The sequence below is a fragment of the Melopsittacus undulatus genome, chromosome 2, assembly GCF_012275295.1.
Source record: "Melopsittacus undulatus isolate bMelUnd1 chromosome 2, bMelUnd1.mat.Z, whole genome shotgun sequence".
NCBI lineage: Eukaryota > Metazoa > Chordata > Aves > Psittaciformes > Psittaculidae > Melopsittacus > Melopsittacus undulatus.
Genome location: NC_047528.1, coordinates 93,041,838 through 93,067,967, shown reverse-complemented (window position 1 = coordinate 93,067,967; position 26,130 = coordinate 93,041,838). Strand labels below are relative to the sequence as shown.

The 26,130-nt window shown below is 42.6% G+C and overlaps 1 protein-coding gene across 5 annotated transcripts in view; it reads left to right on the top strand.

Annotated features, from left to right (window-relative positions):
• Nucleotides 1-4,590: 4,590 nt before the first annotated feature.
• Nucleotides 4,591-26,130, top strand: part of KCNE2 (potassium voltage-gated channel subfamily E regulatory subunit 2) — a 38,713-nt gene continuing 17,173 nt past the window's right edge. The window contains exons 1-5 of one of the 5 annotated variants that reach the window (XM_031051460.2): nt 4,591-4,700; nt 12,973-13,100; nt 16,081-16,166; nt 16,475-16,760; nt 17,996-18,182. The gene's annotated coding sequence lies outside the window, so the exon portion shown is untranslated. Of the gene's footprint in view, nt 4,701-12,972; nt 13,101-16,080; nt 16,167-16,458; nt 16,761-17,995; nt 21,018-24,235; nt 24,300-26,130 lie in introns of those variants that run through there. The other 4 variants (XM_031051459.2, XM_031051457.2, XM_031051458.2 and 1 more) reach the window with 4 other exon arrangements.

The following is a 26,130-nucleotide window of genomic DNA, read 5'->3' as shown; positions in this document are numbered from 1 at the left end:
TTTTTCTCCAAGGCCAAGATAACCAGGAGATGTCAGAGCAGTGCCTATCAATCTGGTCCACTGAATGTCAACAACCTTTTCTTAAGAAACAGCATCTGCTGGTGTATTACTGCTGATGGCTTACACTTGCAATCAATTTAAAATTAAATTAATAGAGGACTACTCTTGCAGTTTTGATCCACTTTCCGCCCATTTCACAGAATCATAGAATGGTTTGGGTTGGAAGAGACCTTAAAGATCATCTCATTCCAAGCCCTCTGCCATGGGCAAAGACACCTTCCACTAGACCATCCAAGCTGGGCTTGAACACTTTCAGGGATGGGGCAACTATGGGCAACCTGTTCCAGTGTCTCACCACCCTCATAGTAAAGAATTTTTTCCTGATATCTAATCTAAATATCCCCTTTGTCAGCTTAAAGCCATTCCCCCTTGTCCTGTCACTACACTGCCTTGTAAAAAGTCCCTCTCCAGCTTTTGTTTTAGGCCCCTTTTAGGTACTGAAAGGCTGCTACAACCTCTGCCCTGAGCTTTCTCTTCTCCAACCCGAACAACCTGTGGTATTTCAGCCTGTCTTCACAGGAGAGGTGCTCCTGTCCTCTGATCATCTTCATGGCCCTCCTGTGGACTCGCTTGAGCAAGTCCCTTGTGTTGGTTCTGGGGGTGGCATATATTAAAGACTAATTAGAAGGCTCTTGCACTCACTTTCTGAAACCTTATGACTAGTTTTTGATAAGCAGGTTAAAACCATCTCCTTTGCAGAGCTAGACTGCAGAGCCCAGGAGTCTAGCTAGCATGCTTCAAAATGGACTGAACTTCTTAAATAGCAGAAGCATTGCTTCACTACTTTTATTGGTCAAAGCCATGACAACTAGCCCTCTGCAATGATAAATTCCAGGGTAGTCTATGAGCCTGACTGATGCTGAGTTACCGTGCTCCATGCTGTCCTTGCCAAAACTGATGACTATATGCAGATGTACATGTAAAAAAAAGACATCTGGGACTCATTTATAAACAGCATATAACAAACAGTTCTTCTGTAAAACAAGCTATTGTTTATTTATAACTGTGTCATCACTTCATCTTTTTAGGCTTTCTGTAAGAAGTGGGCAGTTGCCTTCAGCAAATACGTAAGTGGCTTGGTTGTTCCATGTAAAGTGGAAAACAGAGAGAAAAGCTTTATGATTGAGGGTGAAATTTAAGGTATGAGTGGCTATTATCCATATCTTTTACTTCTCTGAGTCTGCAACAAAGTAGATCGAGGGGTAATAAAGTGGTTGACCTAGCATGAATGATTCTTTTAATGGTGTTCTATCTAAACATTCATCCCTTTCAATCTATTTTCTTGCTTTAAAACTACTTTTTAATGTATGTAGCTTAGGAGTTATTTGTCGCAAGCAGAGAACTCTGGCTACACACAGGTACAATTCATAAATAACAAAGTCACCTTGGAAGAGTGTATGGATTTTCTTTGGAGACAAAAGAACTCTGTTTATTTGAACAAATAATGTGTATTAGAAACAGAGAGTAATTTTCTGCTGCCACTGAAAATATTCAGGCTAGGATTTGCAGATTGATTCAGGTATTGGGCAGCCTTAAGTCACTTGGAAAATGGTGGCCTGTGTATACAGTTATTCAGGAAAATTACCTGAAGCAAGTCTGGTTTTAGGAGGCCTGTGGCGAGACTCACAGTGATCCATACTAATTCTACTGGAGCAGCCTAAATTTATAGTGGATGGATATACGGCTATGAAGACTGAGGCCACAGCCATTATTTTTTTTGGTTTTCCCATTTACTGCCAGGTCTTCAAGAAGCTGGTGAGCAGCTCCCATTCTCAGTTCATGACTACAACCTGGTTGCACTGCAGACTTAATGGATCATATCTTCCTTCTTTTCTGACATATTTCTCTGGAACATAGAGTCAAAAATATAGTACACAATTCACTGGCTTCCTGTTCCAATCCTATGAATGCCTTATGGAGATAAGCCAGCTTTGTTCCTGTAGTGTGTTTGCATAGGTTTTGGATGCAGTGGTCCTATAGGGGCAATGGATATGTCACCTGGAAAAGCAGCTGTTTTGCATATGATCTCAGCTACTGAGACATTCAGTGCCAGAGGTAAACAGTGTGGCACCCATAAAATCTTTCATTTCATGCTAGTATAAAGCTAAGAAGCAGTTGAGTTTGCATGGTCCAACTACCTTTCTGTTTGCCTGCTGTAAAGGTAAAACTTGCCACCAGCATGGAGAACATATTAATGAGTGAAAGTTTATTGATAGGAAAACAATTGAAGGAACTGAGCACTTCCCAAAAACAATAAGTGGGCTTTAAGGAAGGTATATTTGAGGGCAAAATTTCTTGTTAATGTGCAACACCCCTTGTGAGGATACAACACCCAGCAGAAATATGCAGAAGTAAGTGGGAACAAGACTGTTCACGTAGGAGAAAACAAAATTATTCTGTAACAAGCTATAATGCAAGCCTATGTCCTTTGGAGATGATACAAAAGCTTCCACTAATTCTGAATAAGGTTTGGATGAGGTTTGGACACTGCAGGAAGTATAAACTGAATACTACGTGGAATCTAGGTCCTAGTATTAGGATCATCATTTTAATTCAAAAAAGTGATTGGGAAATGATGTTCACTTTGGGGAAGGCTGTTTATTGGAATGTTTTCATCATTATTGGACTAGTGTAGAAATGAAAATCACCATCCATACTGATAAGAATAGTGCAGATTCTCAAGCACAAATATATGCTTACAGTGAGATGGAAAAATGAAGTCATTTGAATTAAAAACATCTGTGATGGTATGAAGGAAAATAAGGGGGCTCTCAGAGAATATCTTGAAGGGAAAGAGAAACTGAAACATTGTTTGGAGAATGTAGGGCATCTGTGACAGCTTCCTGCCGATTACACACTGTAAATATGGCAATCCACTGGCTGCTTTCTGTGCTTGATATTTAGAGGAGAATCTGCATTTTATCTCTCAGCATTCTTTCCTGCCCCCCTTGGACTGGCATCACTCTGTAATGCACTCACAAGACATCATTTTAAGGAAAACAAAGATTGAGGGCTTTTTGTTGGTTTTGTTGGACTATCTTATTTTTCCAGAAAGAGCCTAGCATTGACCTAAAGCTGTTCCTGGTGAAGTCAGTGGTAAAGTTCCCACTGACATTTCATTAGTGAACAGTCATAGTGTCACAAAGGCTTTTTGAAAATGCTGTCCTCTGCACACCAAACAAATAAAGAGTAAACAATGCAAAACAGATCATGGAGTTGAATCCGATTCTGTCCCAGCTTCTAGCCCAGAAGCAACAGATAGTATGTACAACCAAGTGAAGACTGGAAGTGATGGGATGGAGAGGTGTGCAGTCAGTGTATTTTACAATCTACTTCCAGTAGAGGTGCAGAATAGTCACATGCTGACTTTAGAAGAGCTGTCACACCATGTAGGGATGACCTATCCATCCTTCAGGTTTGTCAGTATCTTCTAATTTCAGTTAGAATCATTTAGGTTACACTAAGGTAATCTTTTTTCACCTCCTGCTTTGTTAGCACTTTAAATATTAGATATCCATAACTCATTAACCTATCAGGAAACTAATTTTTCTGTAGTAGTTTTGTCTGTATTATGAGGAACAAGACCCGTGAGGAGAGCCTTCAACAGGTCAGCTGACATTTTGATAAATGTCATTATGAGGTCATTTAGAGCAATGTTTTCCAATGCCTCTGTTAGTGGACCCCTACAAAATTTATAGCAGAGGTGAAGCATGTCATAAGCACAGTGACAACACTTCTACTCAGTCACTTTTCCCAGACCCCTTGTAAATGGTTCACATGCTACCATCAGCCTGCAGGCCAGAGAATGGTCATCACTAATTCAGAGACTCTTTTAAGGCTTTTGCCCTTGAGCAGTGCGAAGAGACATTGAAAGAGACAACCGCTGACCCAGACAAGTGGGAAGTTAAGCAGAAAAGATCTGACTTATGAAACATAAAGAGGGAAGAGACTTTGAACTCTCTTTTTACTTTCTAATGATTGCCTGAAAATTGATATTTTTTAAAAAAGATTTGCAAAGAACAGTACCTGTAGTCTCTGTTAGTCCCTCAGACCGCCTCAATCATTATTTGCCTCTAGGGAGGCCAATCTGTGGATATTAAAAATAGCCCATATTTTGTCCAAAACTTTTTTGTATACAGAGTCATTTTTTTCTGCATGAAAGGCATTTGTGTGCTCTGTTTCAAGTTCTTTGGTAGACCAACTCAACTTCCTCCTTCCAGAATATTCCAAAAATAGGATCTTGGTTTCCTTAGTTGTCTAAATACCTGTCTCACATGAATGGTAGTGAGAAGTCATTAATTTATGCTGAGAGAACACTCTGAAGGTCTGAAACATTGTATATGTCACATACTACTATTGCAATGGGCCAGATCCTTCAGATTTGGTACGCTAGCTGGCTTTCAGTAGACATGGAAATGCCATGTACCCTGTTCTTAAGAATACCATAGGCACAGCTAATTCATGTTTCTAAGTACTCAGAGGGTGCATATATGGAAGCACTGTCTTCTTTCTTTTGCATTTAGACATGAACCCAAGTGCTCTGAGACTGTCACCTGTGCAGCCACAAGAACCTGGAATTCCATGTCCTAGAGTCGCTCCAGTGCTTCACATTTTGTTACACATGATGAGTCAAAAGACAGGTATGTACATTTCAGATCACTGACTGGCCAGAACAAAACAGACAAAAAGTCAGAGGTAATGCGTTTCTAGTGCCTTGCTTCTTTAAGGTCTAATTCAAGAGCTTTTATGAGTTAAGATGTAAGGCATTTGTCCTAAATCAGTTACAGTATGGATTTTGCTCATCATCAAGGCTTGCTCTTTTTCTAATATGCCTGCATCCCTCCACCCCACATGTTTCTGGCTATTACTGTATGATTTTCTCATGGCTCAGTCCAGGAGTTTTCAAGCATGTTGATTTCCCAAATGACAAATTTTCTAGCCCAAATACTTAATGACTGTGGTGACCAAGACACCAATGTCTTCTTCTGGTTTACTTCACATCTTTCTGTGCAGTACTGTTGGTTTATTTCCTGCTGTTGTATGGATCCTCTGTCTTTTGCTTACTCCACAGGCTCAGCAACCTCAAAGTGCTCTGCAAAGCTGGGCTGTTTTTTCACAAACTACACTTTGGATAAGGTCGGCAGCTACCTCCTCCTAGAAAGTCAAGGTGCTTCCTATTAGTTGAGTGACTGTAACTTCTTCCCAAGTGAGGCCAGAGGGTTTTGTTCTGGCCGAGTTCTGGGCTTGCTGGAATGCAGGAGACAGAGTGCTGTGTTTTAATCTGAGAACCAGTGACTTCCCATTTACAGCACCATACTGAACACAAGATTTGCCCCTGTGCCAGCTGTGGCAACCCTCCCGTGGGTTTCTCTCTGGTGTTACACCCCCCTTTCTCAGGTGTGATTATCCCCAACTGTTCTGCAAGAAGCCAGTCATTTGAGGTCACCTCACAAACTTATACCTTATCTAAGGTCTATCAGACCTCTGTAGCGGCTTTCCTGTGGCTGAATTCTGTGGGATCCAAATCAGGCACTTAGACAGAAAAAACGATGTCCACCTATTTTTGGGAGGAGGGTGTTTGTTCTGGGCAAAGGGGAGCTGTCGGCTTTATGTTTCCCCTTGAAGTGTTCAGGTCTGTGCTTGTGCAGGGTGAGAGGCCTGAGATGAGATCCCATCCACGGCTGTTCATTTTACAGTTCTATTAAAAAAAATAACATGGGGGAATTTTCTAGATTCCATCCAATCCATAATAACTTTTGAAAAGTTAATTTGCTGCAGCTGCTTTATAACTTCTCCTAAGGCCACAACTCAACATGATTACACAACCGCAGTAACTTTTATGGCTGAGTGGAAACACTATCCTGGTTTTGTTGTTCTACAAAAGCCAATATTTGGTTTAAAGATTCCCTTGGATTTTTAATCCACTTTGCTAGGAAATCTCACTCACCACCAGTATTTTTAGAGACTTCACCTGCTTTTGTACCTGCTTCTTTCCACATCATCTGACAGGTTTACTCTATATAGGAAAAAAACCCCAACACAAGTCCTCAATCTTTTTGGGTATGAAATACGTCATTGGTGTCTCTAGTTAGGCTCCACAATGGAGGTCTTAATGAGAACTAAGATTAGATACCCTGGTCCTCCTTCCTGATAACTCCCTCCGGTGTAGGAGCAGTGTGTTGAACACAGCATGTGGCTGGCCAGCCTCTGGGTATGCTTCTCCAATCAACCAGCTTTGCCTGAGGAGTCTGTCAGCAAAAATAAAAAGGATATTTCTATTAAAATACCATACAGTGTCTGCACATCGAAAATGTTTTTACCATGGTAGCATACATGCCACTGCCAATAAGGGTGTATTGTTGTTATAAGTTGGCTGTTAAAATTCAGCCAGCACTAAAAATTGCCACTGAAAGTTGCAGTCTAGAAGGTTTTTGTTTATTTTGACAGGTTATTTAAAACAAGGAATGAAAAATAATTGGTGGGTTTGGACTTCTACCTTGCATTTTTCTCTTTAAAAAGGTACTAGATTATATTTTCTGGTGATTGTATCCTGACAGAAGGCTTATATCTTGAGGGAGGTGAGAACAAACAAACTAGCAGGCAAATTCTCGGGTTCCTTTTTTAGGGGAAAAAAAGAAATTTAGTTAATTTTCAGGATGAGAACAGCTGCTAGACCTTGCTGCCTAGCAAGTGTTGAGTTTTGCCCCACTGACAATACAAAAGGGATATTCAATGACTGTCCAAATCAAGTATAACTGCAGGAGTATAATAAACACCAGAACAAATGATCATTTTTGCATTTCTCTGTTTGGATAGGGAGTAGAGCATTGCCACCTGTGACATGCTGAGCCTCTAAAAGGCCTGAAGAGCTAAAGTGTGGTCCTGGGTCCTCTTCATTCATAGGTGAAAGTTCTTGGCTTAGACAGATGAAGCCCAACATGATCAGACTTGTCAATGAAAGACAGGCACTTAAATTCAGATGTAGACAATTGGCCTGCCATGAGCACTATCCCCAGATTTCACAGGGGGGTTGTCTGGCTGTATAACGTGGCCATAGAGGTGCTGAATCTGAGACACACAGGCTAAAGACTTTTAAAAAAGTGGATGCCAAAAATAAGGGTCCTAAATCTATACTTACCCAAACAAACAAACACCTGATTTTCAAGCTGCTGAGCACCCAGTGGCTTGGCCCCAGGTTTGAATACTTTGGCTTACGTGACTTGTCCAAAGCCACACAGGAAATCTGCTGCAATTCCAGGAATAGAGCAAAGATCCTGTGCTTTAACCGCAAGCTGGCTATGTTTTATTTGTAAGCAGTCATTCCCACAAGGAAGCTAAACCAGGGATCTCACTGCATCTAAAGTCAGCAGGATTACCTACTGCTAATGAAGCTGAAAGACATTCCTTGTTCTCTGAGGAGGTAAATTATGCATGAGACCCCAGAGCAGCAGCTGGGTGCTTTGAAGAGCCAGTCTCCTTAAGACACACAAAATTAGATATCAGAGCTAAGGACAGTACACCCACTTCTGCATCGTCTGCATTTCAGGCTGCTGCACAGGCTGAAACCGTGCAGACTGGAAAAGCTGTTGTAGGCACAGAGAGGAGAGGTGGAGCATCTGCTTCAGTTTCTTTAGGGAGCTGCTTCTGGGGTACCCAGTAAGACAAAAGCTCCTCTTCCCACAGCTGATCTATTTTTCATTACTATCTGTTAACACACTGCTTCTCAGCCATGTGAGATGGGCAGTCTAAGAGTACTTATGCTAGTCCTGACATTGGAGACATCACTCTTGGTCCCTACCTGCCTGTCGTGGTTTAAACCAAGTCCCCCAACTCCCGGAGAGTTAGGAAGGAAAATCCAAAGAATGCAGCCCCCATGGATTGAGATAAGAACGGTTTAATAGCTAAGGCATAACACAATACTAATGATACAGCCAATAACAAGTGAAAAGAATACAACACCCCACCAGCCACCGACCCATAACTCACTCCACCATGCCCGGCCGAGCACCATGTGCTCCCTCCTCCGTCTTTCTTCTTGAGCTCCCTCTTCCAGCCCTCTCTTTCCCAGTATGCATCCTGGGCATCACGTGCTATGGTATGGAATACCTCATTGGCTAGCCTGGGTCAGGTGTCCTGTCTCTCCTTCCTCCCGGCCTCCCCTCCTCCACCTGGCTGGAAAAAACCTTGAACAAAAACAGCCTCAAAACATGCTCGAACCATGACACTGCTATTGTCAATAAGGCTGTGGAGCCAGCATCAACTTCTGTGTCACACTCTGGCTCTGAACCTGCTTGATGTCTAGGCTTGCCCCCATCACCATTCCACCCTGTTTTCATGCATGTGTCAGAGGACTGGTGGCCAGGAGGGTTTCTGACTCTCTAAAGCAGAGGAATTTGGAGTTCAGTGGCCAGAGTTGGAGCCCTGGCTCTTCTGTCAATGGGCTGTGTTCAGGAAGGATGAATAAGCCAATGGGCAGCAAAAGTGGGGTTCCTCTCAAGGAGGACATGGATATGCAAATCATGTTGTATGGATGAGAAGTGTGCTTGAATCCAGCTTATATGTCCACCTTACTTTGCAGTATAGGGATGATCTTAGTCTGCTTTTAGGAGATCTCCACATAGACATAACTGCTCTTATGTTAGCAGGCTGTGTGTGATGGATGATACCAAACATTTTCTGACCAGCTGAATCTGAAGATGAGGCCTAAACTGATATAAGTATCTGTTCATTAACCATATATTGCTTTATGCCATCATGGAATTGGACTTTTATGAAAGATCTGGTTGCTGCCTCTCTAATTGCATTTAACAGAATTTCCTATGAATACCAGAATGGATTAAAAAATTTATGATTTAAAAATCTGTTATTCCACATTGAGGTTTATGCCCATGTTGTGGTTTAAGCCCAGCCAGTAACCCAGAGCTTTAACTGGTTTATACAGAGCTGTTGTACAGGTAAGGAGGTGCTGCAAGAAAAAAGTGTTGAGCCACAGGTTTTGTCAAGAAAACTCTGAGAATCTCTTCAGGGTACATGCATTTGACATCATATATACCAGACAGTGGTTTCCAAATGACATCTTACATAACTCCTGAGTCAAATAAGATAACAAAAACTTCTGTGTTGCAGTCAAACAACCATAACTAGAAACTCTCTGAACATTATACTTATATACTTATTGCTAAACCAGTAAGGACAATTACAAATTACAATGTAGAAAATGTTTGAGCATTCATTACCATATTTCTTCTATCAAGGCAAACCACACATTCCTCTTAGACACATGTCAAATGTGAGGCTTTAAAGAAAATGTTCCGTGAGTTATCTGAGTATAAGGAGCATCTGAGTAATTTTTTTAATTGCTCAGATTGCTCAGTGCTAATCTGAACATATTTTCTTCTCTCTTAACAGAAAATATATTGAATATTGAATCCTGGACTAAGACCAAACATGGAAAATTTCAGGCTATGCAGTGATATGAAGGGGGGGAAGGAACTGCAAGTGACAAGCGGGTTATATTGGAAGTCCCATCTTGGTTTCAACAATAGGACTGGTATCTTGATACTTGTGTTTAAGAAATGTGGATTTCCACATACTAACCATCTTTCATGAATTACTGCAGATCTGACAAATTTGAGTTATTGTGCTCCTCCTGGGAGATTTTTAAAGCCAATTGTAACAACAGATTATATGAAACAGCTGGTCAAACAGAATGAGGAACCAGTTCATTGGCATTTGATGAATTAATAAAACCACGCACAATGCAAATTTCAGCAATAGCTAGCAATTCTCCAGGAGAACAGGAACCAAAAAGAAAGGAGCAGGAGTCAAACTAGAGCAGCTGTTTGGCCAACAGGTAGTAGGTAATTATTTCTATATGGCTAAGACTTGTAAAGCTCTTGCAAGATTCCCTGGAAAAAAAACGCGCTCCTTGCAACTTGTGCAAATGATAACACAAGAACAGTGCTGAAATGAATTTCTGGCTGTTCTTTTGAGAAAAAGCCAGTGAAAGAGAGAAAGGTTGCACATCAGATTGTCTGCTAATGCAGGGACAGAGAAGAACAGGCTTGGGTGTCTTGTGGGGGATGAGAAGCTGTAGGGACAGCAATCCTTTCGCTGCCTTTACAGTTCCAGTGGCAAGCAGAGACCTTTAAGAACCAACGCCATAACTGATTCACCCCAAGTTTAAGCATTAACATGCCACCATAGCAATCTTTTTGCTTTTTGGATATTGTCTTCTTGAACTTTATACAACTCAGAGGATACAGCTGCTCTTCTTCCTGGAATAGGAAAATTTGGATCAACACTAGAAATAGCTTCCTGAATCCTTGCAAATACGGGCTTCCAGTCTTCCTGAGGATTGTAATAGTCACTGAGGTTGTCAGGAGGAGTTGTTTGAGACGTATCTAATTGCATAGCAGTGGTGGACATCTGATTCAAGGCAATAGTAGTTCCCAAACCCCCCTTTATTAAATCTAAATAATGATCCCCCCAAAGCATGTGAATGTATCTTGAATTATTATTAATAAAAGGAGTCAAGACAACTTCAGCATGTTCAATTAATTGTTCTGTTTCAGGAAAGAAATCATCAGGAAGTTTTTCAATACTATACAGGGATGGAATAATTACAGGATCTATCTATAAATGAGAAACAATACAGATTTCAACATTATCACAAGGCACAGCATAAAGCAAAGCAAATACAATAGTAAATATATCCTGGTTCTGAGCTCCCAAGGAGGTGCGAGTAATCTCCATGACTATCTGAAAAAATGGGTAGAACTGTTTGGCAACAGCTATAGCAGTAAACTTTATCGTGCTAGCGTTTTTCTATAGCGGATAATACAGAAGTTCCCATGTAGGAGAATATCTTTACCATGTAAAACCTGAGGAACTGTAGGAAGATGAATCATCAGAAGGAGCTGAACAACCAAATGATGAAATTAATAATAACAAATTATCAGGACTAGATGGCTTAGACACTAGCATACAAAGGGAAAACAAGTGGGTACAGGTGAACTGATGCTTACAATGTGTTCTCTGTCACCTGCATCAGCTACTACACTTCATGGAATAAAGAACCATGTGGATAACAGCGATTTTTGAAAAGCTTTTGACAAGCCCAGTCAGCATAGACAGTTAAATAAATGAGCCATTGGATAAAATGGAAAGAGAAAAATGGGGAAACTCATCAGGGGGATCCCACAGGGATCTCAGCTGGAACCAGTGCTGCCCATCATGCTTAGCAATGACCACTAGTGAGATTCCACAGCTGTTCCTACTCAAATAGTACAAAAGTCATGTATGGCTTTACAGTCTAAAATGAACTGCAAAGAGTTTCAGAAGGCACTGACAATACTGTATGACCAAGTAATAAAATAGCACACAAAGTCCAGTATTCATGCATACATGAAAATCCATACAGAGGGAAATAAACTACCCTAGCTATGAACAGAGTGAGGATCTGCTGAGCTGCTGCTGTTCAGAAAATTGGTCTGGGAGTCTGCACAGTTCCCTGAAAAGCCAACTCAGTGTTCAGTGATGGTCAAAATGAGAGAAAGACAGGTAGCAATGACTAGAAAAAGAACTAAAACAAAACATAGAATAGATTATGCCTCTGTTCTGGTCCGTTATGGTTACCAGAGCTAGAAAAAGATAGAAGGGAGGGAAATAAAGCTGCTGAGAAATATTGAATGGTTTCTGTAGGAGAAGAGACTACGAGATTGGAAAAGAGATGAATGGTAATATAGGTTCATAAAATTCTAAAGAATGAGGAACAGGGAAAGATTACCCATTGTTCCTGGTAATAAAAGAAACAAGGAGAAGCTAATGGAAGTATCAGGCAGAGGTTTTAAAACAGACCAAAGGAAGGACTTTTAATTCAATGTGTAATGAAGTTGTGAAACTCTTAATCATATTGTGGAGGCCAAAGGTTTAAATCAGTTGGAAGACAGATGAGACAAATTCATAGAGGATAGGTTTGTTTGTAGCTAATAAACACTGGCTACAGCCTCCATCCCAAATGGTAAAACACTGATTGCCAGAAACACAGAAGGTGTGTCAGGGGAAGAACTGTATTATATGCCTTGTTTCTTACACTCTTTCCACAGAAAAAAACCTCTCATATCTTTGGAGGTAGCAAGTTGCTCAGTTACAGCAAAACATACCTCCTCTGTTTGGATTCAACTTGGTGTAAAGAAGTGGTTGGTGTGAGAGTTTTAGGAGGTGACATTTTCCTTCTGTAGCTCTTGCAGACATCTATTTGGCCTTCTGTATATATCAGTTTAAAGACATGCACAACTGAAACAGGAAATTAATGACTGTTTCAGTAGCTGCAGGTAGTCTGAATCTCTACCTTCCTGGCATATGGCCAGTTCCATGCAATGGAGAGATCTTCTGGGGAGCAAACTTTGAATAATGTCTGTGTCACAAAAAGTAGCTGCAAGTCACGAGCAAACATGTTCAGGTTCTCTGGAAGGGATACTTTCTCAAGGCTGTCCTCAGGCTGTGGATATCTAGTGAGCAGATAGATCTTGAGCCCTACTCCCAGCAAACAGTGACATGGCAGCTTTGTAAGAGGAAGCAGGCTCTGCATTTGAAAGGTAGGTATTTGAAAGGAAGGGTCAGGCCAACCCCTGAAGGAAACTTTCCATTCTTGAGGCCTCCACTACTGTTTGAGTGGTTGTGTGTTTATGTGTCTGCAGGTATCTTTGATTGCCTTTTTTATCAGCTTAGAACAGGTGAATCTATATCCATAATCTGTGTCCTAGGCTGTGTAGCTGGGAAGCTCACTGCCATCTGTGGTTTGCATGAAATTAGCATGGAGCAAATTTGAAGCAATAAACAAAGTCCTTTCCCAGTTTTGATACTGGACAAGTTGATCATTAACTAAATGTTTATCTACTTACTTTACAGGAAATACATCTGGAGGTCTTGCAAATGGAGAAGGGTTTTTACTGAACCCCTCAGGACAAACACAGCTTGTCATTGCTACTGTGGAAGTAGCCTTCATGATGATAACACTGGCATTAAGACTTCCTCAGGTATTTAACTTCAGTGTGTATCTTTATTACGTACAAGAGTTTCTGACAATACTTACTCATGCTCTCATTCTTCTTTGCATCAAAGAAACAGCTGTGTCCATAGGAGCTCTACCTCAGCAGACTATTAGCTGCCAGATGCTAAAGAATCCTTAAAGAATCACAATAATAAGGTTGAATGATGACTGGAGGGTTTGTGTTTGTTTCTGTGTGTTCCTGTCTTCTACAGCACTAGGGAGATCTTACCCTAACTATGGACATATCCTTGTTCTCTGACAGTAGCTTGTTGCCATTACACTGAATGCTATTACTTAACAGCTTAAAAGCATAAAGACTACAGACACCTTGGAATTCCTGGTAATTTGTTAAAGTGCATTTAAAGGCAAGAAGTTGTGTTTGACTGATAATATTGGAGACCTTCTTCAAACTGGCATGTTTTTTCAATCACAATGCAAGCTCCTCCACAGCACTTCAGGTTCTTTAGCTCTGGCCAGAACAATCCAGAGTACTGCATTGTACATGACATTTTGAGGCATAAGACTCTACTAGGAGAAATCATTAAAGACTCAACTCATTCTCCTGCAATAGGTTGCATTATCATTATTACCCAGATGGTTACAGTATGTGAAGGAGAACAGAGAGACATATAGGACTTAAGGCAATTAAACTTGAAACAATTGCATCCTTTGGCTCTTCTTGGTCTGGAGTAATTTTCAGGAGTGACCTGGAATAGTTTTTATGTGGTATCTCAGTGGAATAGCACTCCACCTCCCACCAGCAAACACTCTGAATAATTTAGATGTTCCGCACCCACACAATAAGGATTTTCAAGCCAAGTTTTCAATGGATATTGCACATATTACTTTTTTGCGGGGAAATGAGCTTTATATTTTTCACTAGATGTGATAGTGTTTCATTTTTTTAACTCAAGACTTCCTTAGACAAATATTTCCTCATCAAATCTAAATGATATATTGGGATCTATTTGATGGGACTCAGTTATGACATTGTCCAATTCTCAATGTGAATTTATCTAGGACAGAAAACATTAGTCCTGTGTCTGAACTCAGTTAACAACAAACACTCAATTGAAATATCCACAAGATTTTTTTTCATCATGAATAAGCCAAATAAATTCTCAGCTGTTAAAAATATGTAAGAATGTGTAAGAAAATGCTGCAAAAGCTATAGGTTGAAAACCTAAGTATACAGTTATCATGCAGAAAGTCAATCAAGGATTTTTCCCAGGGGACTCTGCTAAGCTGTTTGGCTGGTTTACGGCATAATAGCGAAACATTTCAGGCCTTGAGCCTTTTCTAAAGTTATTTTAATAGATTAAATTGGAATAAGGGAAGCTATTAATTTTTCAGTCATATGATCTTATATTTACTCTTGTAATCAAATCATATTCTCACCCCCTCAGTTTTACTGAAGAAATGTGAATCTTGTACTCTGCCTACAGTTAAAAAAAATTAAATTAGAGTGAGTTTACTTTATATGGAATAGATTAATCAAAATGCAGTATTCCACTAATGATATTTAAATATAGTCACTGTAAGCCAAACATTGACCTTAGGTTAAAAGATTTTTATGGATTACTTAATGGAGACCCATTTATAGAGCACTATAGAGAATTCTAAATCATGTAGATGCAGGGCAAAATGAGATGATTAGAAATGCAGCAATGAACTGCCACAACCACTGTCATGTCTTGGAAGTGCTATTGTTTTGAATTGCTCAAGCTGTAGAGCCACTGTAAGTGTAATAAAAATGGTGGGAAAAAAGCAGGAAAAGTATGACTTTTGGCTCCTGGACAGTAGAGGTTTCCAGAGGTAAACATAAAGTGTATTCTGTACACACCTCAGACCTTTATACATCCAGCATGCTCTTCTGACCTTAAACACAAGGTAGATGTGTGAAGGTAAAGATGCAGGTGCAAAAATGTCTGCCTGTATTCATCTTCTTATTTTTCCTTTTTGTGGTAGTAGCAGTGTCAGTGATGTTTCTCAAAGGCACAAACAGATAGTTAGCTGCATAGCTAACAAAAAAATTACAGGGAATTAAATGTTTTCATGACAAGCCATGGCACTGAAAGTCTCCCCAGAAAGTGCTAGTATATCATAGCTACCATGATTTTATCTACTTTTGCTCATGGTAGGTGTAGCATGGGTATAATTTGAAGTCTGTGGCAGGTAGAACAAGAGTGGCTATTAATATTCACAATGTAAAGTTGTAGTAAAGGATTCAGGGGAGAGTTTGATCAGTGTGTACAGCATCGATGGACCCGACTGCAAGTGAGCAAACTTGAAACATGTGGATCTGGTACTCTCACATGGTGGGTTTCTTAACATGGTCCTATTTTCATTGCTGTTCTTTATGATTACCTGTGCAAGTATTTCTCTGGATTTCAGTGACATGGAATTGGCATCAGGAGTTACTGTGACAAGAAGAACCTACACTTTTTTTCTTATATACCTGAAGTACACCCATTGAACTCTTAAAGCTCATACGTTATCACATGTAGTTTTTATAATAAACACTTATAAAGATCAAGCTTTCTTTGCCTTCTAGTCAATTTGCAACAGCAAACTCCTTTCCCTGCCCTGCTCTATTTTTGGTTTACTCTCAGTTTAATGCTGAGTCTTGTTTAGCTAACATTTCTGAGAACTGGAGGCAGAGGTGGGTTGGCATTTTCCTGAGCTAACCAGTGAGTTACTGTGGGCCAGATAGCTTCAGAATAACTGCAGTGTTGACGGGCCAAAGTTGATGTGCTCCATCCCAACAGTCCCTTGCACCTGGGCCCACAGGAAACTAGCCTTTAAATTATTATCTGGGTTCAGTCAAGTCATTATAAGATGTGTTAGCTCTTCACTGTTTTATCTTTCAGTGCAGTAGCCAACTCTTCCAGGTTCAGACAGGCTCCTTAGGGAAGCTCATGTTGCAGCACTTAAACTGAGTTGAAACCCTCTATCTGTCTTTCCAGACCTAAACCAAGATATTTATATCCTGCACCTCACTGAAACAGCGCTGTGCCGAATTCATGGATCCCACAAACTTGCATGGATCTGAGTAAGCAGAACTTGGCCTTGACCAACAAACTGTGAAGCTGAATCAGCCCTTTCTCCTTCCAGCCCTTCATAACTTGGTCCACAGGATAGCTTCTGCTGTTCTGTATCTCACCCACCCAGCATGGCTTTCCTGAGGTCTTGGGATGTTATCTGCTCATGGAACTAAGGGGGCAAGTTCCTTAAGGGGCATAAGGGAATGCAGATGTGCAGCTGACAGCTAGTCAGGACACCAGAGCTTGGGTCCAAGACAGGGAAAAGGTGCAAGACAAGCTATATATAGTATGTGATCCTAGTTTCTCTCTTGTACAGCCAGTCCATTGACCTGAAAGACCTTACAGCTATAGTCATCTGTGAGGCAAGACCTCCTTGGCCTTTGGAAGGGAAAAGACACACATCTTAAACCCAGGTGAAGACTAGAGAAGAAAATGTCAGCTGCTCCCGGCCATTATTACCCCCCTTGCTGTGCTCTGGGAACCTGGAGAAAAGGTGTTTCCACCATTGAAATGACAGCACCCGATTGAAGGGAGCAGCAGCAACCCTGAAACAAAATACAGTGACTATGGATGGCAAAAAAGACCATCCTGAACTAACTCTGGTAAGTAGATCAACCTGTGCAGAGTATGATTAGCCCAGAAAATGTCAGGGTTTGCACATATGGAGTAAATGTGACAAAAGGGTAGCTGCCTTGGGGACAGGGTCACATGTTCCCAGGGAACTGAAGGAGGAAGGAGTGGAAATGGGCAACTGTAAATGCAAGTGACTCTTTTGCTGTGCCCCATGTCCCATCCTTCTGATACAATGGAACCTAGGCCAGCAGTGACTTGTGCCATTGTTGCACAGTGGAGTCCTTCCTGTGCAGGTGACTCAAGAAAATCAGATGTGCCAAGAAGAGACGGTAGGGTAATTAGTGAGAGGACAAGAGAAAGACACCTCCCAAACTTCCCACAGACTCTCAAACATCTTCTGGTTTCCTCAGACCTCATTGTTGCCATCCTTGAGGTCATGACATGCAGTTTGAACAGCTGCACTGATGTACACCCACCTCAAGGGGCTGCAGCGTGGGTTTGAAGGTTTGAGAGTGCATGAGCACGTGAGACCTCTGTGTTAGACGATCTCTCATCATAGAGACGTATGTCGTGTTCCCTTCTTCAGCTGCTCTTTTGTGCTGCCTTTGGTTTCCACATGTCTCTGTGAGGCTGAAGAACAGAGAGAAACAAGACTTGGTGAATGCACAGCCTGATGTCCAGAGCTGTGAGTGTGCAAGAAAGCTGCCTGCCAGGGTGAGAAAGGAAGCACGATCTCCTATTCTGTCAGGGAAGGTTTGGGAAGTTAAGCATTGTACAGGATCACAGTGTAGGGATCTTTCAAATCTGATGGACTCGGGAACCCATGAGGTAAAGAGGAAAATTGCAAAAGCAGATAAAATATTTCATATTTCATCTATTCTAAATCAATTGCCTACTTTTGGCCAGATGAGTCATACCCTAAAACCACTTGTTTCGTTCTTGCCTAGTTAGTGTGAGCTGTTTAATGCAGGTTTCCATACTGTATATACTAAAGCTAACAGGATCCATCTCCCCAGGTAACTGTCTTAAGTACAAGCCCAGAATGGTTGGCTCCAAGTAGCAATTTGCTCATAAGGCAGCTCATACTGTGAAGTAAAAAAATATTGCAAAGTGGAAAGGACAACACAGGAGTCCTCAGCCCAAAAGGAAAAAAAAGTTACTCAGTTCAGCCGTGCACCTAAAATGGACTTGAGATCTGAAATATCATTTTGGCCATTGCTTATGGATCTCTGCAGTCCTTCTCCATCCTATCTCTCTCCTTCAGTGAAGAAGTGTACAGGGAAGGCCAAACTAACAAATTGCAGAGAGCATGGGCTGGAGAAAAAAGCCATCAAGCAGACAGCTACCAAGGAAGAGACTGTCAGAAAGGTGGAATGGGGACCACATGCTTCTCAACTAACAACTTTAGAAGTGCCATCTCCAAAAGACTCATCAGGGACCTTGTCTCAGAGGTAAAGGAGCCTTTCTTTTAAACTTTTCAGTTCTGCCTCAGTAGGGTAATTTTATCTTAACACTGGCACTCTACAGAGTTCCCTATGGAATATCTTGAAGCTACACAAACACAAATCCTAGAGAAACAATATTTAGTTTTCAAAGACAATTGAAATATTTTTAAGACCAACCACTGTTTTGGCCCAGGGTATGTACTTTCTGCATGGCAATCTCCAATTTGTACCAGATGCAAAGGTATTTACTACACATACCCAAAACTGTTCAAGTTCCTTTGTCTTTGTGTTCAGCTAACCTCAACTTCCATTCCACATAACTTACTTCACCTCAATTATGTTTCTTGGAATAACATTGAATTTTGGTCAGTTCATTGTTGGCTCTGTTTGTCTTTGGTGCACTGTGCCTTACAGGGTTGGCTTGAAGCATAAAACACTGTGGAGAAGGAATCCAATATGGTAATACAATCATTTGCCTACTACTGCAGGAACAGTTTCCATTATAGCCCCTATTTTTTACACTCTCCTAACTTTCCAAAACACTCACCTTTAGAGATGGAGTTTTCCATGCTTGGAGTTTGCCTGAAGGTTAAATCTGCCTGCATGAATAAAAGTTTTAGTAAAGACATCTAGTCACTTCTATGTTATGGGAGAGTGGAAAAAAAACCCTAAATTTTTTCCAGCTTGGGAAGAAAAATATCTAACCACAATTCTGAGAAGGGCAACAGCAAATCTGCTGAGGGTTGAAATTTGACAGGCACAATCAGTGGAGAGCCCAGTCATATGTTATGGACTTTGCTCTTTGAACTCATCTCCATGTTCCTTGTGTCTATAGGGAGCATTTTGTGTTCAACAGCCTGCAGGATAAGAGCACAGCCAACCAGCCACTCCAACTGCCAGCAACTAATTCCTGTTCCTTTTTTCTCATGTAAGCACAAAATCAGGATCTCTGTTCCCAAGGGTCTAGAAATGCTAAAGTTAAACATCTAATAGTGTTAACTCAGTCTTTTGAAATGTCTATAAGATTGTGAGTAAAGGAGTTGTTTGTCCAGTTAAACAAGAAGGACTGACTGGTATTAAAAGAGTTGGCATCTTTTTTCTGCTATCACTTTTAATTTTCCTGCTTAAAAAGTCTACCTGATCTCTGTGAAGGGCTTGGAGCTGTAGTAACTTCTGGATCCGACCTGAAATACGGTTAAAAAGGTAACTATCTTGTGACTAGAGCTGGTTATTGGATTATTACCTGCATGAGGAAGTTGTCTAGTTTAACACCAAGCCATTAAGAAAAAAGGGAAAGAAATCAATGTTTCCATAAGAGCAACTTCTTAGCTAACACATTAGGAACTCTAAGAAATAACACCTAAGCTAGAAGCTGTGAAGAGGCTATGTGCACACACTGTGCAAGTCAAAAAAGCCAGAAAGAACACCATCGTTGTTGAAAGTGCAAGCTGCATTCACAGAGATCTCACCGGCAGAGAGACTACATGGAGGCCGACGAAGCTAGGCTTGCTCAGGACCAAGAGCAATTGCAAGCTGTAGGTGAGATAAAGGTGCAGGTTTTGTCACCATTTTGGGACGTCAGACATGCATGGGGAACCTTCGAAGCTTTAAAATTAAACGTCATGCTTCTACTGCTAGAAAGACACTTTTAGGTCACCTACATTAATGAACAGTCGTAAGCAATTGGTCAGAAATTAGTAGCTTATTGCATCAGTGGAAGTGCTAAAAAGTTGCAGCTAGGAGGTCTGGCAGGAGCCTTGACACTAGGCATGTGCATGGTGAGACTGGAGAGGGGAATGTCCCTGCAGCTATGAAGCCAAATGCTTTCAATAAGTGTCCTGGTTTCAGCTGTAACAGCTAATTTTCTTCCTAGTAGCTGGTGCAGTGCTGTGCTTTGGCTTTAGTCTGAGAACAGTGCTGATAACACTGCACCCTAGGAATTACTGCAGTAACTCCAGAGCAAAAGCAGTGAATGAACAAATCTTCATTCTTGGCTGTTATCACTGCCCCTGGCTGTATCTGCATTGCTCTTTAGATGCTCTAGTAAAGAACTAGAGCACCCTATCTGTCTCTTTGTATGACATTCCATAGTGTATGGCATTTCTCCCATAAATCTCTGCAGCATTTCAGTCAAGCCCCCCTTAATACTTATCCTCAGTCTCAACTTACCTGCCTCATGCATATCCTTTTAGCTAACCATGCTAGAGTGTGAGGCTAGGCTAGATGACCTCCAGAAGTCACCTCCAACCTGAATTATCCTGTGGTCCCATGACCACATTGCAGAGAAGGCCTGCCATCTGATATGTGTGTGGCACAGCAGATTACTGCAGTGTGGCCAGTATCACTGTGGAGGTCAACACAGCCATACACTGGATGTATTGTTCTTCTGTTCCTGCTGTCCAGGACATAGCAAAGCACCTTCCCACTTTTTGAGCTCATAGGCAGAATGTGTGGTGTCCTACATTGTCCCCTGAATATGAAGTCACAAAAGGTTTGGTTGTACCTGTGCCTCTCTTGGTCACTCCACGTGGCCCTTGAGCACCCCAATCAGAAGCTCTGACTGTGTGTGTTGTTCTAGTGCTTCCTGGAAGTTCTCTGCCCACCATCTGCACCAAGTTTTTACTCTCTCGACTGCTGACACAAGATATCAGTCTCCAGGATGTGATGATCTCTGTCTTCATCAGTGCTGTGTGACCCTCTGCAGCCTCCACCCAAATGACCCTGGGGAGTTCAGCCACATCCTGAGCTCCTGCCAAGTGTATCTTTGGGTGCCTGAGAGCTGCCTGGGAGATAAGCTGGGCGCAAGACCTGGGACACCTTCCACACCAGCCTGTCCTAGAGGTGAGGAGTTGGTGCTGCTCAGCCTTAGACAGAGATGGGACATGATGGGGAGGGTGCTCTGTCTATAAGGTGAAATACCAAGGGCCAGGGAAGGACTCTCCTACAGGTCAACTTGTCCAAAGGAAGGCATGCGTTGTAAAAACCCTTTCTGGTTGACAAGTGTGAAGCCTTTTCCTGTGGTCAAGGGACAGCAATCTGCATCAGCCTCACACAGAGAAGCTTCTGGCAATAAATTCCTGAAAGCCAGCTCCCATTATATTGCATGTCTGGGACCACTGGCTCCATGAAGGGAGCACAGCCCCAGGAAAGATATGCAAGCTGGTCAGCCCTCTCTTCCCTATGCCACCCCTTACTCTGGGGACCAACTTACAGCTGTGAGAAACTCGAGCTGCAAGTCCTACAGTCCAGGCTTGGTACATGGAGGCAGAAGGTGCAGAGAGGATAAGCAGCAGCAACAGGTTTGCCATAGAGATCCCCCTGCCCTGCATGCACCCTGTAGGCCTTGCTTAACCAGAAGGGAAGGAGTGAAAGCAGCTCACATGAGGCACCACGCAGAGAAGAAGGCTCCTCATTGATCACTGGGGCAATGTGCAATCCTGGACTCATTCATATTGCCTGTACCCAGAAGAGATGGGTCACGATACTGGGAGAAAGGCTGGGAGCATTGTCACAAGCCACATGCTGCCCTGGTTTTCTTCTTAAACAAGCTATAAGCAAGTCAGACCTCAGATCTCTCTGCCAGCTATTCATGGCAGCAGCTCTGGGCTGAGGGCTATTTGCTGTTCTGCTTGCTAAAGTCTGTGGTATCACAGTCTTTAAAAGAAGGTGCATGAGGCATCTCTCCCTAAAGACAATAAAAACCAAGAGGACTGAGGAAAAATAGAGCTGAAACAGAGCCCCAGGGCTCTCAGTTACCCTGCTGGCTCCATTTCAAGGAACTCTCTGACCCTGTTGGCCTGATTGCCTCTAATTTAAGGGTTCAGCCTTGATGTTGAGTACATAGGGTTGAGCTTCCTACCACTTTGCCTGCCTGACTTCCTGCAGCCACAGAGGAGGACATTGTTGGACTGATCTGATCAAAGCAGAGCGGATCTGATCTGTAGGGGAATGGGTGACATGAATGAAACAATCCCATTGGATTTTGTCGAGGCTTTCTACCAGGAGGACTCAGTGCAACTAAGCAATTTCTGGCAGGCATTTTCTGTGATAGCTGTCCTCCAGCTCTGCATGGTCGTCATTGCTGCATGAGGTACCACTTGACCTCAGGACTGCTTGTTCCCCCTAATTTACTCCGTGGCCTCCAGTGGACTTTGTGGCAGTCAAACTTGCACCTGTTGGTCTGCTGGGAAGGGCAGAATGAAGGGTTTCTTCACAGATCAGGCCTGCATCCACATGTACTGCTCACAGCGAGTAGGCTGTGCCATCAGTAATGAAACTGTGTGGGGCAACTTGCCTGCACTGAGGGAAGTTAGGGCAGCTATGATTTTCCTGAGTAAGACAATCTTTTTCACTAGGATGGCAGATACAGGGCAGGAGCCCATGTATTGCTATGTCTTTAAGCCTATGTGGTAAAGGAGGGAGTGAACATTTGGTTTTCGGATCTGATCCCCAGTGCTTTTCCATGTGTGCAGCTAGGGCCACAAGGCTGTGTTCCATAGCTCTCCCTTGTGTTCCTCTACCATGATCCATCACCATGAAGTTAGATTGCTCAAAACCGGACTCACTGGTTCCCTTCTTTTGCTGCTCATGGTCTATTTTTGTGTGTCATCCTGAGCAATAGGAGAATTCTCAGCAAGTTAATATGGAGCAACAAAAATGGTAGTGTCATCTGGTGACTCCATAGCAGAAGAGTCCTAGGTGCTAAATGGACTGACTGATGGTGGCTGGTGGCATGACCTTGGTAGGCGAAGGCATGACATGGGTACCTAGAGGAGGCAGGGCTGGTGGTCTAGCCCTAGGGGCAGACAGCTTGCTGCCAGTATGCAATGATCCTAGCCAAAAAGTGACTATTGCTGCCAGGCTGGTGATGCATCCGTAGCAAGATAAGGCCCACTGTCTGCTGACATGTCACTGCCATCCTCTCTGATGACAGCTGCGGGTTTTCCTTCGAATCTGCTGCAACCTACTGGTGGGTGAGGAGTTATCTTTCTCTTATCCAAGAGCTTTCCTGTCTGTGGGCTTCCTGAAAACTTTCATACTCAAAGAAGTATCTTTCTCCATCTCAAGATGATTGTTCCTGCTCTTGGTCTTGAAAGCATCCTGTAACTTTTTCACCTCTGCCTGGCACTGCCCTCCAATTTGCATTTCCCCCAGTGATCAATCTGGCCAGGGATCTCTTTGTATCCCATGGCCACTGCAGCTCTGCTCTATGAAATCATAACCTTACTTTACATTTCTTTCCCCCATACCTCTCCTCCCCATTTAAGTGAGGCCTATGTGGGCCTTATGTGGCCCCAGAGCCCCACCCTCAGGTGTCAGGTGATGCAGAGATGTAATTGAGAGGACCCTGTGTCCTACCTGCAGTGCTTAGCTTTTGAAGAGACAAGTTGTGTTTGAAAGGATAAGGAAGGGAGGTAAATTATCATGACCCACATTGCTCTACACTTCTGGATACATGTTGGTGTTCCAGCAGTGCTGTTGACATGCACAGAATATCTGTTGAGGTCACACAGATATGGAGGTGTCCTAAACGTTGCTGAAGTGGGCTGGGTGCTTCTGAAACACCAGCTGCTGTATGTGTTGGGTGGTCTCAGGTCTGTGTGCCCAGGGAGGTTGCTTGCTCCCACCGTGCATGGGCAGCTGAACTACTTTAATAGCAAGGTGGGAACTGCTTTACCTCCATCCCTTGGACAGGGAAAGATTAAGGGCAGAGGAAAACAAAACCCCACATGATCACTTATTGCATGGGTTTTCGAATGTTGTTCGGTAGGGTGAGCCTAGGTAGACATGAGCCGAATCAGGTTCAGGTCAGCTATACACCTTTGTGAGGACTTGGCTTGCTTGTCCATTTGTGAAATGGGGCTAACACTGCTTACCTTTGTTTTCAGTATGTTTCAGGTCTCAGCATGAAATGTATTATGCAAACGAGGGAGGTTTCTGGTGTTATTTCTTAGCAATGAGCAGCAGACCTTGAATTTTGACCTTTATATGTTGTTGGAGGGGTTTTTGTGTTGGTTTTTGTTGGGGTTTTTTATGACTCTCCGTACTCGCCTCACCAGGCCTGAACTAAGTGGACTGGTCGCAATTGAAGGTCAGAATCATTTTCCTGCCAACTCTAACCGTGTAAGTACGGGTTTGAGCAGCGCTGGAGGGGGGTATATTTATGGGCATGCAGATGAGCTACCATTTGGACGTGTTTCTGCTGGTAGGTGGAGGGATGGAAGTACAGCTCTGTGGGGACACTGTGTGGTCGCTGCAGAAAACGGCAGCCGGTATGGGTGAGCTGAGCCTGTGGCTTGCCCTCTCCTTAGCTGCGTGCAGGCAGAGCGCAAGAGCAAAGCCCAACGCGCGTGTCACTGTAGGCGAGTAAACATTAAGTGCCAACTCGTATGGTTATCTGGCCCTCGGCACCAGCCTTTTGGGTAGCCAAGCTCAAATGCTGACCAGCTTGCAAAGAGTTAAAATATTGATTCCGTTTTCTGCACTGTGAGTCCCGGCTGCCCTCGATGTGCTCGGCTGGATTCAGAGGAAAGGCTAAGTGCGTCTCAGCCAGTGTAAATCATGCTTTCTTCTGCCTGGCTCCATCTGTAAATGATACCAGCCTAGGCTCGGCTGCCTCTGGAGTAACCTCACGTGTACAAGCATCTCCCTGTGAGCATTAACCTAACCAGGAGAGTTATTCCTATGCTCTCCTCTACACACTGCAGTGCTCCCAGCAAGCTTGTACAGCTGCAGCTGCCCGTCCACAGGAGTTTCTTCAGGGCATTGCAGTCTCCTAAATTCAGGCCCCATTTCAATGGATAACTCATACATAGACTATGTATGCACCAAACCTGAAGTTCAGTGACTGATTCCCTACAGCTTATCATCTAGCTGGAGGGATGCTCATGTGTTACAGTGTCAGCAAGTTATTTTCATTAACTCAAGTGAGCCAAGCTCACACGTGTGTTTATCTGCTGCAGGTGCTGCTATCCTGATTTACATATTAGAGCAAGCCCTGAGGAGGGACACTGTTTTCATGTCCATGGGCTAACCTTTGGGTTAGTCTGCGTCTGAACTTTTTCATATGTGTACTCAGGAGCCCCTGTCAAATCTCTTGCAGCAGCCGTGGTAGGGGCAGAGGGAGAGTGCTGTCCAGAATACAAGAGTATTTCATTAGCACTCTGTCTGTGGACTGAATCTGTCACCATGACAGCTAGCTGAAGAAACAGCAGCAAAACAAGGAGTTCACCAGCTTGTCAAAAGTTTTAGGTTTGGATGAGGTTTTGACAGACCCATCTCACAACTCCTCTGCAGCCCAGGCACTGTGCAGACTGGCCCTGGGCTCCTTCCTCCCTCTTCTCATCCACCTGCCTGAGACTCTATTCACTTTGTAAAAGTAAGATGAAATGTTTGAGTTTTAGTCCAGGGTGGAAGGTAACTAGATTTCATAAGGGAATTAATGTTTTCTGCCTAGGTCTTATTGTGATGCTGTGCAGGCTCTGAATTTCGATCCCAGTTCTGCACTCACATTTAATGTATTTCCCTGATAAGAATTGAAGGTGCTCTAAAATTTGCCAGGAACATTGTTTTGTTCCAGTCAACCCAGGAAGAGCTCAGATAGAGTGATATGAATCAGAATAATGTTCTATTGCAAAGATGACTATAAGCTCCTGAATTCTTCCAGTTACATGGGGTAGTTGATTTCAATCCATTATTAATGATTCCTGACACAGCATTTGATCTCCACTTCCACGAAGTCCAAGACTGTTCAGATGAGCCTTTGGTCCTTACTCATCTCATTATGTGAGCTTCAGCCACTTGTGATGTGATATTAATGACCAATTAAAAATTCTGCTCATCTATGAATTAATGATAGGGGTCCTTATTTAAAAGAGCAAGCGCAGTTCTAGGACACTGTCAGATTTGTGAGGACTCTGAAGCAGACTTTCATCGTGCACATAACATGAATGTT